The sequence below is a fragment of the Silene latifolia genome, chromosome 9 (assembly GCF_048544455.1).
Source record: "Silene latifolia isolate original U9 population chromosome 9, ASM4854445v1, whole genome shotgun sequence".
Lineage (NCBI taxonomy): Eukaryota > Viridiplantae > Streptophyta > Magnoliopsida > Caryophyllales > Caryophyllaceae > Silene > Silene latifolia.
In genome coordinates, this window is record NC_133534.1 from 50,424,357 (window position 1) to 50,435,286 (window position 10,930).

The 10,930-nt window shown below is 41.0% G+C and overlaps 1 non-coding gene across 1 annotated transcript; it reads left to right on the plus strand.

The window, feature by feature from the left end:
• The first annotated feature begins 10,529 nt into the window (after positions 1–10,529).
• LOC141603171 (small nucleolar RNA R71) lies at positions 10,530–10,636 on the plus strand. Its single transcript, XR_012525065.1, has one exon. It is a non-coding gene; the product is annotated as a small nucleolar RNA R71 (small nucleolar RNA).
• The last annotated feature ends 294 nt before the right edge of the window (positions 10,637–10,930 follow it).

A 10,930-nucleotide genomic window follows, 5' to 3' on the forward strand; every position in this document is an offset into this window, starting at 1 on the left:
AAGGATACTTTCGACATAAATCTTACATTATGATTACAAAAAAAAAGTAAAAAAAAAAAGAGGATTTACACCCTCAGACTTACATGTTTGACGAAACGAGATGAACTAAGTTAACGTTTAGTGATGCTCGACTCGAATGTACGACGAAAGTGCCCTCTAGGAGGAAAGAAACAAAGTTGATTAAAGTTGATTAGTTGTGGAGTTGGTCAAATTGGTCGGTCATGCAAAACGAGGCTGGTACTCAGAAAGATCCGAGCTTACGTGGTCGAAAGTTCAAGCACGTAGACGCCAAAAAGTAAGAACGTGGTCTAGAATGCAAAGGGAGAAGAGAAGGACGGACACTCGCGTGAGAAATATGTGAGACCGAAGGTCTCTATTTATACTAATCACACGAAGGAAGTAGGGTTTTCGGAGAAACTTTGGAAGTGAATCTCGAAAAGAAATGAAAAATACGCAGAAAAGGACTGAGGAAGAGGCGCAGCAGGCACTGCGTCTCTTGAAAGAGGCGCAGCACTTGCTGCGTCCTTTCCTTAGTGGTTTCCTCCTGCGGAAGAAAGATTTCCGTGTTTTTATTATGGAAAAGTGGATTAATCTCGTTTCCTTAATATTTTGTGTGAATATTACGGGAGATACTTTACCAAAGATTAAAAGATTGGAAAATATGGAATAGAAATATCCGGAACATTCCAGAACATGCTGACTCGACATTTTAAACGATTACTAGAAAATGAAGACGGTTTTTGGCCCGGACTCCAAATGTACTCTAATTACTGTCAAAACGACCGTATCGGCGCGCAGATTACAACTATGAGGTAGACACAAGTGTTTGAGCGATCACTTGATGATAAAATTACGAACTATCACAAATCGTTCCGTGTACCAAACATGCGGCCCAATCATCACCGGGTATTTGGCGGGAGGTGCAGAAATGAGGTATCTACAGAGCCCCCACTTTGACTGAGGCTTGGACAAGGCGAAAGTCAAAGCATAGACATCAGGTCAATCGAAGATTACAACCTGACGACTATGGCGACGCGAGGCGGCTCAAGGGGTCTGAGCCAAGGACCTGTTGGCGGGAACATTTTAGAGTATGTCGAATATCGGGGAGGGTCGTTTAAAGTCCATTAGACTACGTAAGGAGGCTCGCCAGCCATAAGACGAGTCCATACCTGAAATTCCTCGAAACTCCAGGGGAAACATAACGCGATATTGGGAGAAGGCAACAGGACGTAGTCAGGAACTGCTGGGAGAAATCGGCTGGGTCGGCTTCAAACAAACTTCGGAAGAGCTTGGGGTCGATGTTAATCTCCATGTATCGAAAGGGATGATTGTCTGTCCGTAAACTCTCGTTGGGGGTACATAATCGGGAACTTATCTCCATGTCTCAAGAGGGACGATTGTCTGTCGTGAACTCTCGCTGGGGGAATATAATAAAGGTGTGCCAAAACACCTGTCAAAGAATACTCGCTCATTGTGACAAGCAAGGTCTTGGTAAGAAATATGATGGCAGTTTGCAGTTAGCTTGGAAATGCGGGTCCGGGCGAAGAATAAATGTTAAACGGACCAAATATGTGATATGGCATCAAGGAAGAGGCGCACCAAAGATGGGCCCACAAATAACGAACGTTAGCCTGGTCCGAGCTTTCTTGGATCGGTTTTGGGACACGACCTCCACCTTTCACATGCCTTTTGGTGAGGTGGGGGTTACGTTGGAGGATTACGACATGATTTCTGGTTTATCGTGTGGGACCGAGGTGGAGGAGTGGCCGGAGACTGCCATGAGAGTAGACTCGGCCGAGGCTAGGAGGTTGATCGGCTGGAACTTGATGCCGAAGGCTGCTGCGGTACCTGGTTTGGTGCTAGTTCTTACGTCCGGGACTATTTTGCGGGGAAGACCCCGACAGCGGTGGTGATCGAGGGGAGGAAGTGATCGGTCCGTTTCGTGTTCACAATTTAATAGATGTTGTCGTTGGGTCACGTCCGAATCAAAACACAATTTATAGCTTCACAAACAACTCTACAATTAGTAAAGAGGCAAGTAAAGGTCGGATCCCAAGGGACGGGAATTGAGATGAGATTTCTATTGAAACTAGTGGTGTCTTAGGGGTGTCACAAATTGGGTTAATGTAGAAGGTCACAAAACTAAATATCAATGAAAGTAAATAAGCAAGATGAATTAAAAGGGTTGTAAACAATTGATAAAAAGCACTAGGGTGTCATGGGGTCATAGGGGAATCATGGGAATTGATCATACAAACATGTTCTCAAATTATAAGCAAGCAATTATTGTTGTGATGAATTGAGTTGGGTTATATCTTACAATCCTAGGAAAGTTTGGGTCCCGGAGCCGAATCGATTAGATTGTACAACACCTACAAGTCGACTTAGTCTTCCCTACTCAACAACATGCATGGTCTAATGAGACTCGAGTTGGTTTATGTCTTACAAGTCTCATTGAAAAGATAGGTGATGGGTAAAAAATGCAAGGATTCATAGGCTCACATTTCATCAAACATAACATGTGCATGAGTTGAAATCAAAACAAGCAAGCAAATAAACCATGAAAGCATATTAATTTAAGCATGAATCATTCCCCATGTTGGTTTCCCCTAATTACCCATTAACCCTAGCTAGGACACTACTCACTCATTATCATGTTGATCATGCTAGCAAGGTTGTCAATCATACCAACAAAAGGAAACATGATGAATAAATAAAAGTAATTAACAGTAATTAAAAAGGGATTAAGAGAGTTATACCTACTAATGATTCCAATAATAAAGCAAAGAATAAAAGAAGTACTTGATGCTTGATTGAGAGGTTGTCAATCTCCCAATAATAACCCAAATAATCTTCATTTACCCAAAATAAAGGATGAACAAAAGAGAGATTAAGGAAATAAAACTTGTATTAGAACTTGATTAATTGTTGATTACAAAACTAAAGAGAGATTTGATTGATATTAACTACTCTAATTATTGATAAGAAGAACATGCTCTTCTAATTAGACTAATGGGGTATTTATAGTGGAAATTAGGTGGATGCATTAGGGTTAACTAAGGGCTAAACTAGTAATTACACTTTTTAGATTGAGCAGGGAGAAGCCGGTATTTTTCGAAGGAAGGGCTTCTTTCTTTGTAGCTTGGAGAAGACGAAATTTCGCTGTACTGGAATCCGTGCGTATTGGAGTCGGGACGGGCGGATTCAGGCGGGGGAAAACGGGCGTCTTCAAGGGAATCCGGACGGATTCTGGTGGCTGCTAACCCGGGCGTCTTTGAGGGAAAACGCACGGATTGTGCTGTGGAGGACGGGCGGATTGTGGAGAAACCGCACGGATTGTAGCTCAGCATTGTTTCTTCTTCTTTTCTTCCCTTTTCTTCATAAAATCCTTGGGGATTTCCTCGGGGACTCAAGGATCCTTTCTCGACATTGCTCCTCTACTATCATATGTACAAAGGTCTTCTAATCTTGTCTCTCCTTGATGCTTGGTCATTGAATTCAATCAATTTAGTCTCGTTTTGCCATGAAAATGCAAGATTTGCACTCCTTTCCTACCAAGGGATCAAAATCTCAAAGAATATGCAAAACAAAGAACTAAAGACAATAAATGACCCAAATATGCACTAAAAAGCATGAGAACAAGGCTAATTCGGGGGCTAAATATGCGCTAATGATGGTAACATCAAATATCCCCAAACCGAACCTTTGCTCGTCCCGAGTAAAGAGGTGACAAAGACTAGGACCATTATTTAAACTAACCTAATAACATAGCCGATATGAGATAATTAGCGGGTCTCACTCCGCCCCTTCAACTCACAACAAGACAACCATGAGGTAGGATGCCTTCTTGCAAGGCAAGGTGGGTCTTGCCAAAATGGCGACACATCCAAACATTAAGCACACAAAATCAAATAATGGATGCATCTACAAAAGGAATAGCCACTTCCTCATCAAGTGGCGGAGGCAACTAAAAGAGAACAAATTTAAGAGCATATAATCCTTCACAAATACTAGTTCAAAAAATTACTAAGGCTAAGAGGATGGCACTAAATCACCTCCAAATGGTGTTAAACTAGACTACTTTCGTCCTCAATTTCCAAATGCTTTCGTCAAGAGCGATCGGATGGTGGTGGAATGATGATCCCTATGATGCTAGTAGCATATGACACGACAAGTCTCGAATTCTCTACAAAAGTAAAGGTCATGGATCGTCCCAAGCTCAACAAAGTGGTTTGACAAAAAGGCTTTTTGTGAATGAAATGCTCAAATCGTTATAAACAAAGGTGGATATGACTAGTATTCAAAATTGTCCTCATTTAACTTTCTCATTTCAAAATTTTAAGATGGGGTTTGTCCCTTCCGGGCTAGTGTCCTTTGCTTTCGCCAATCGCTTATTAGGCAACCGGTTAACCTCTAGACAATAGCTTTTCGGGGTGATAGTCACTCTGTCTCTGGGCGGTCGAATTCACAACCGTGTGGGGGCCCAATTCAATGGATCCCTCTCCAAAGCACATCGAAGTGGTACGCCTCCATCAAAACAATTAAATTTCTCAACATTTCAACATTTCATAACATTTGAGGTTTCCTTAGCATTAAATTACTTCCACATGACAAAATTTTCGAAATGAGCACTTCAAGCTTATTGATAGAAAAGTATTTTTTGGGTTGCCTTACCACAAGGTCAATCAAGGTCACCTAGATAAGTTAACCAAGTCCACATCGCATCACGGGGTTGGATAGGTGACTCACATGCAGACCCTTGACTAGGCTTTGGGTCATGGGTTAAAAGACACTAGTATGACACTATCTAAGGTGTTTTACAACCATTCTAGTAGGCAAAGTCTTAAGTTGAAAAAGTATTTGTAATGGCTTAGTTGCTCTTGTCAAAGTTCTCAATTAGGCACTTTTTCAAAATGTTTTATCTAAATGCAACTACATGCCATGATGCAACTAATATATACATCCTAATGCAAGTGATTCTATCAACTAATATGACATATAAACTAAATGCAAGTCCTAAATTCACATTGTTATACCGCATCAATCAAAATAAAGCCACATAGTCATTAACATAAAGAGGAAAAAGGAGATTGGAAAGATCATACCATGCGGTCTTCAAGATCCTCATGTCTCGGATGTGGCATAGTCAATCAATGTGAAAAAGGATAGAACAAACAATATATATAATAATATATACAATATATATATATATAACTACACTACAAAAGAAATAAACATGTTTTTGGGTTTTTCAATTTTCAAATTTTTATGGTTTTTCGAAATTTTTCAATTTTTTTGATTTTTGAATAAAAGTTAAGTTAGAATTCCCCATCCCCACACTAATATGGGCATTGTCCTCAATGGCCAAAATGATGGGAAATTATGCAAACATGATGCATGATTTCTACACTAAATGCAAGCTATACTAATCTACACTACATGATGCATGGTTTTTGTTTATGACGGAGAGGATAATTTAGATTACCTCCCGTTGTGTATGCATTAACTTCCCCAAACCGATCTAGACATTATTGCTAATGTCCAAGGATGGGTGTAGTTCATGCACACACTATGCAATGCATGAAACTAATTTTGTCATTTTGGATTTTGAAAGGTGGGAACAATAAAATGAGAACACCTCAATGGGGCCGAGGCGTGAGTCCTCTATGGTGCTAGGACTAATCCAATCAATGATCAAGAAAAATAATTAAAGCAAAGAGAGAAATAGACAAACCTTGAGAGGGTAGGAGCCTCCAAAGCTTGCTAATCTTCCATCATATCATCACTATCATCATCTTCCTCATTAAAAGTGGTCTCATTGCCACTTCCCTCTTCACTCGCTTCTTCACCTTGCTCATCATCCTCTTCTCCTTCTTCACTAGCTTCCTCATCAAGGTTATCATCAACCTCTTCATTACCAACAACCTCATTATCACTCGGAACAACCCTAGATGCACTCGGAAATAGGACTTCCTTATCCGCCCAACTAGGCAAAGGACATGATGGGTCGAGTAGTCCTTGCCTAGCTAAGTGTAAGAGGGGTGGATATTGAGCTAAGTAAGCATTTTTCCGATCCTCAAAGGCTTGCTTGTGCATTGCTTGCATGAGAAGAGTCAAATAATCATTTCTTGCTTCAACACCTTCCGGCTTGAACTCTTGGTACTCAAAAGGGTAAGGTGGTGTGACAATGGAAGAGGAGGGCATTTCAAGTTCACCCTTTTGTTGTTGGATAATATACTCGGCCTCTTTTGAAAGGGGAAGTAGATAATTGGTCCGGTGGACACTCAATCGACAAATCTTTGAAGGCAAAGTGAAAGAATTAGCCTCACTAGTGAGCCATCCATACTTGGTGTCAAGAGGGTTATGGGTAACCCACTTGTACTTGTGAATCATAGTATGCATATCAACGAGATGACCACCTTCTTTCGCCTCATACTTATTATCTTTGTTGAAGTTAGGATCAAAGTATTTAGCTAGGATAGTGACTAGGCCGCCATTCACAATAACGGTAGTGCCTTTCTTCCCACAATAAATATTTAACCATCTATCCACCAAGAGCCTTAGAAAGTTAAAAGGCTTGGTGTGTTCCCTACCAACGTTCAAAGCCGACTCAAGAAGAACAAAATCAAGTTTGGTTAAATGGTTGGTGTCTTTTCTTGCATTGATGGTGTTCCCTACGACCTTGTGCCACACTCTAATGCCCGGATGGTGGACTAATAGAGCACGACAAGCATGAAAGTCCTTAAATTTCCTTCCGGAAATCGCCTCCCAAAGAGGGTCGGGGTCATATTTGCCAACATTCTTAAAATAACTCTGTAGAATCACTAAGACCCAAAGCTTTACCCATTTCCTCAAAGGAGATGCATCTACTAACATTAGCTAGACGAAACTCGATGGTCTCCATGGTCTCAACCTTGTTAACTTTCAAAGAACTCAAAAATTCTAAGGTAAGGGAGGGGTATGTCAATTCTTTTGATTCAAACAATTTCTCCAACCCCATGGCTTTGAAAAAGGCTCTAGTTTGCTCAAGGACACCCAATTTTTCTAAGGTATCTTCACAAATAAACTTGGTGGATTGAAATGATTTTCTAGCAAACTTGGCAAAAGTGTCCCTATGGGATTTGGAAATGAAAATTACCTCCGGATAGTTTGCAAGTTGATCAATTTCCGGAGTAGTAGATGTTGTTGTTCCCATGGGAGGTTGTTGTTGTTGTTGCACTTCCAAGTTTGGGTTTGCTACCACCATAGCCAATGCTTTCTTTGCTTGAAGAGTCTTTTGCCTTAATGAAAGTGTCTTTGCCTTTGGTGCCTTTGCCTTTGTGGCCTTTGTTGCTCCCTTAGTCCTTGCCATTGATGAATTAAACCAAGAAAAGAGTGAAAAATCTTCAATTTGTAGTGTACCCAAATCGATTTAAAGATGAAAGGCTTTGCCTTTATGAATTCAAAAATCGACTCAAAGGTTGAAGATTTTGTGCTTGGTTTTGATTTTTGTTGAAAAAGGAGTGATTGATTTGTTGTTAAAAGGATGTTTTGATTTGATTTTGGTGAATGTTGTTGAGGAATTTTGTTTTTGTGATAGAGAGGATGAGGGTTTTGAGGGTTTTGAGTAGTGTTATGAATGAAGGAATGAAGAAATGAAGGTGGGAGGGGGTTTATAAAACCCGAAAATTTTGAACTGCAGGGGCAAGACGGGCGGATTCTGCTCGGGACGGGCGGATTCTGCCTTTTCTGGGTTGGGAAAAACTCGCCTAAAGACGGGCGTCTTTCAGTGAAGACGCTCGGATTTGCAAACACGGGACGGGCGTCTTCTGTAGAAGACGGGCGGATTCCTTCACAGGGATTTTTCTTGTTTTCTTCAGCCAAGAAGACGGGCGTCTTCCCTTCAGGACGGGCGGATTTTTGAAGACGGGCGGATTAGGATGCGGGACGCCGGATTCGCCGACAGTCAAAAATATCAAAAGTTCAGCTCATTTCAGGACGTGCGTCTTCTACCCAATACGTCCGGATTGCTTGAAGACGGGCGGATTCTCCTGAATCCGCTCGGATTCTCCTGAATCCGCTCGGATTCGACCCCTTTGTACCCGGATTCAGTTCCATCTGTGTACAATGCATATCCCTTGTCATTCTTCTATTCTTCTTCATATCTCGTGTTCTTCATTGTGGGGGCACTACTAAGGCATGGATAGCCTAGGCAATTGCCATCCCCACACTAAGCTAAAGCACTATACATTAATTGAAATTATTAGTCCCTCCCTCACTTCTCTCAAACATGATAATTATCTTGATCAAAGTATAAAAATCAAAAAATAACAAAAATGCAATACAAGAATTGAAATGCAAGTTAGGGAGTTAGAAATATTTACAAATGGTGGTTTAGGGAGGACTCCACCAAACTCTCATTCTTGATGAGATGTCAAGGGGGCATGTTCAAGGTGTTGTTGATGTTGCTCAACACCTTGAAAAAGTAATCAAATGCTTGTTCATTATCATGATAGAGGTCTTCAATAGACCTTGGCCCTTGTTGTCGGTGTTGATCGATGGCATTACCAAAGTAGGGATTAAAAATCCCTTCAAATTCGTCGTCCCAAAGACCACAAACTTCATTAAGTTGATCATTGAAAATCTTTTCATTTGGTGGAGACAACTTTCCCATTTCCTTTTCTTGGCCAATGAGGCCATCTTCTTCATTGCTTGTCTTTGATGAGCTTTGCAAGCTCTCTTTGTCACAATTCACTTGCTCTTTGAATGGAGCATCTTCAATTTTCTTCTTCCATTGGAGTTCCGACTTCTTCCTTTCATCCTTCCGACTATAATGATCGATCATAAAACACGGTTCATGTAAACAGGGAGCTCTCATAGTCTTGTCAAGATTAAAAGTTATACTCTCATCTTCCACTTCTAGAGTGAGCTCACCATGTTTTACATCAATCACCGCACCCGCGGTGTGTAAGAAGGGTCTTCCTAGAATTATTGGAATGTTGGAATCTTCCTCCATATCAACAATGACAAAGTCCACCGGGATGAAAAACTTCCCAATTCGTACGGGAACATCTTCCCATATCCCTAATGGTGTCTTCGTCGATCTATCGGCCATTTGGAGTGTGATATTGGTGCATTTAAGCTCTCCCATCCCCAACCTTTTACTCACCGAGTACGGCATAATACTCACACTAGCCCCTAGATCACATAAGGCTTTGTTGATCGTGGTGTCGCCAATGGTACACGGTATTGAGAAGCTTCCCGGATCCTTTAGTTTTGGAGGTGAACGCCCTTGAAGTATTGCACTACTCACCTTAGTGAAGGCGATAGTCTCAAGTTTCCGGATCGACTTCTTCTTTGTGAGGATGTCTTTCATGTTTTTCGCATAGGCCGGCACGTGATTGATTAATTCCGTGAAAGGAATTGAGACTTCCAAATTCTTCACAATTTCCATAAACTTTCCAAGTTGGTCATAAAATTTGGGCTTGGCTTGACGACTTGGAAAAGGAAGTCTAATCACAATGGGCTCCTTCTCCTTGGCCTTGTCTTCATTTTTCTTTGAAATCTCTTCTTTTGATGATTCTCCATCTTTGGAGTTTTGCACAATTTCTTCCTTATCACTAGCTTCCACAACTTCATCCTCAACTTGCTTCTTTGGTGCTTCATACCTTGTACCACTTCTCAAGTGAATGACACTAACCGTTTCATGTCTTGGGGGATTACTTTGAGGTGGTAATTGCCCCTTTTGTCTTTGTGAGCTTGAAGATGCTAGTTGAGTCAATTGTGTTTCCAACATCTTGGTGTGAGCTAGAATGTTGTTGATGGTGGTTTCTTTTGCTTGGCTATCTTTTTGCATTTGGGTGAAAAATTCTTGTTGATTCTTTTGCATTTGGAGGACCGCTTTTTGAACATCAAAACCTTGGTCATTTTGGTGATTGTATGGATTTTGGTTTTGGTAACCTTGGTTTTGGTTGTAAAAGGGTCTTTGATTTTGGTTTCTCATGGGAGGTGGGGTGTATGTTGTTTGAGGGTTTTGAACATTTTGGCTTTTGTATGAGAGATTTGGATGAAACTTGGTGTTTTCATTGTAATAGTTGGAATAAGGGGTACCACTCTTGTATGCTTGGAAAGCATTCACTTGTTCATTTGTTCCCCTACATTCACTTTGGTCATGTCCCAAAGTTCCACAATTTTCACATATCCCACTTGGGATTGATGAGGATGCCGTCATGGCATTAACATGATGCTTTGGTGATTTTGAGGCTTCTTCGAGTCTAGCCATAGCTTGTTCAAACTTCAAATTGATTGTGTCAATGTGAGCACTAAGTTGAGCACCCAATTGAGTAACGGAGTCCACTTCATGCTTTCCTCCTCTAGTAGCCTTGCAAGGTCTACTATAATGTGAGTTATGGACCGCCATTTCCTCAATTTTGTTCCATGTTTGATTGTCATCAACTTCGGTGAACATTCCATTTGATCCCATGTTGAGAATGTTCCTTGAATCTTCATATAAACCGTTCCAAAATTGTTGTACCAAGAACCACTCGCTAAGTCCATGGTGAGGACATGAGCGACAAATTCCTTTGAACCGCTCCCAAGCTTCGTACAAAGATTCTTCATCCCTTTGCTTAAAACCCGTAATTTGAGCTCTTAGCATGTTAGTCTTTTCCGGTGGGTAGAACTTTTTGTAGAAAGCTAGAGCCAACTTCTTCCAAGAATCAATTCCGAGAGTGGCCTTATCAAGGCCCTTCAACCATTGTTTCGCGGTGCCGATTAGAGAAAAAGGAAATAAGACCCATCGAATTTGATCTTGAGTCACACCGGTTTGAGAAATTGCATCACAATAGTCACAAAAGGTTTCCATATGAGAATGAGGGTCTTCACTAGGCATCCCCCCAAATTGGCTCCTTTCGACTAATTGGATAAAAGCGGATTTGGCAATAAAATTTCC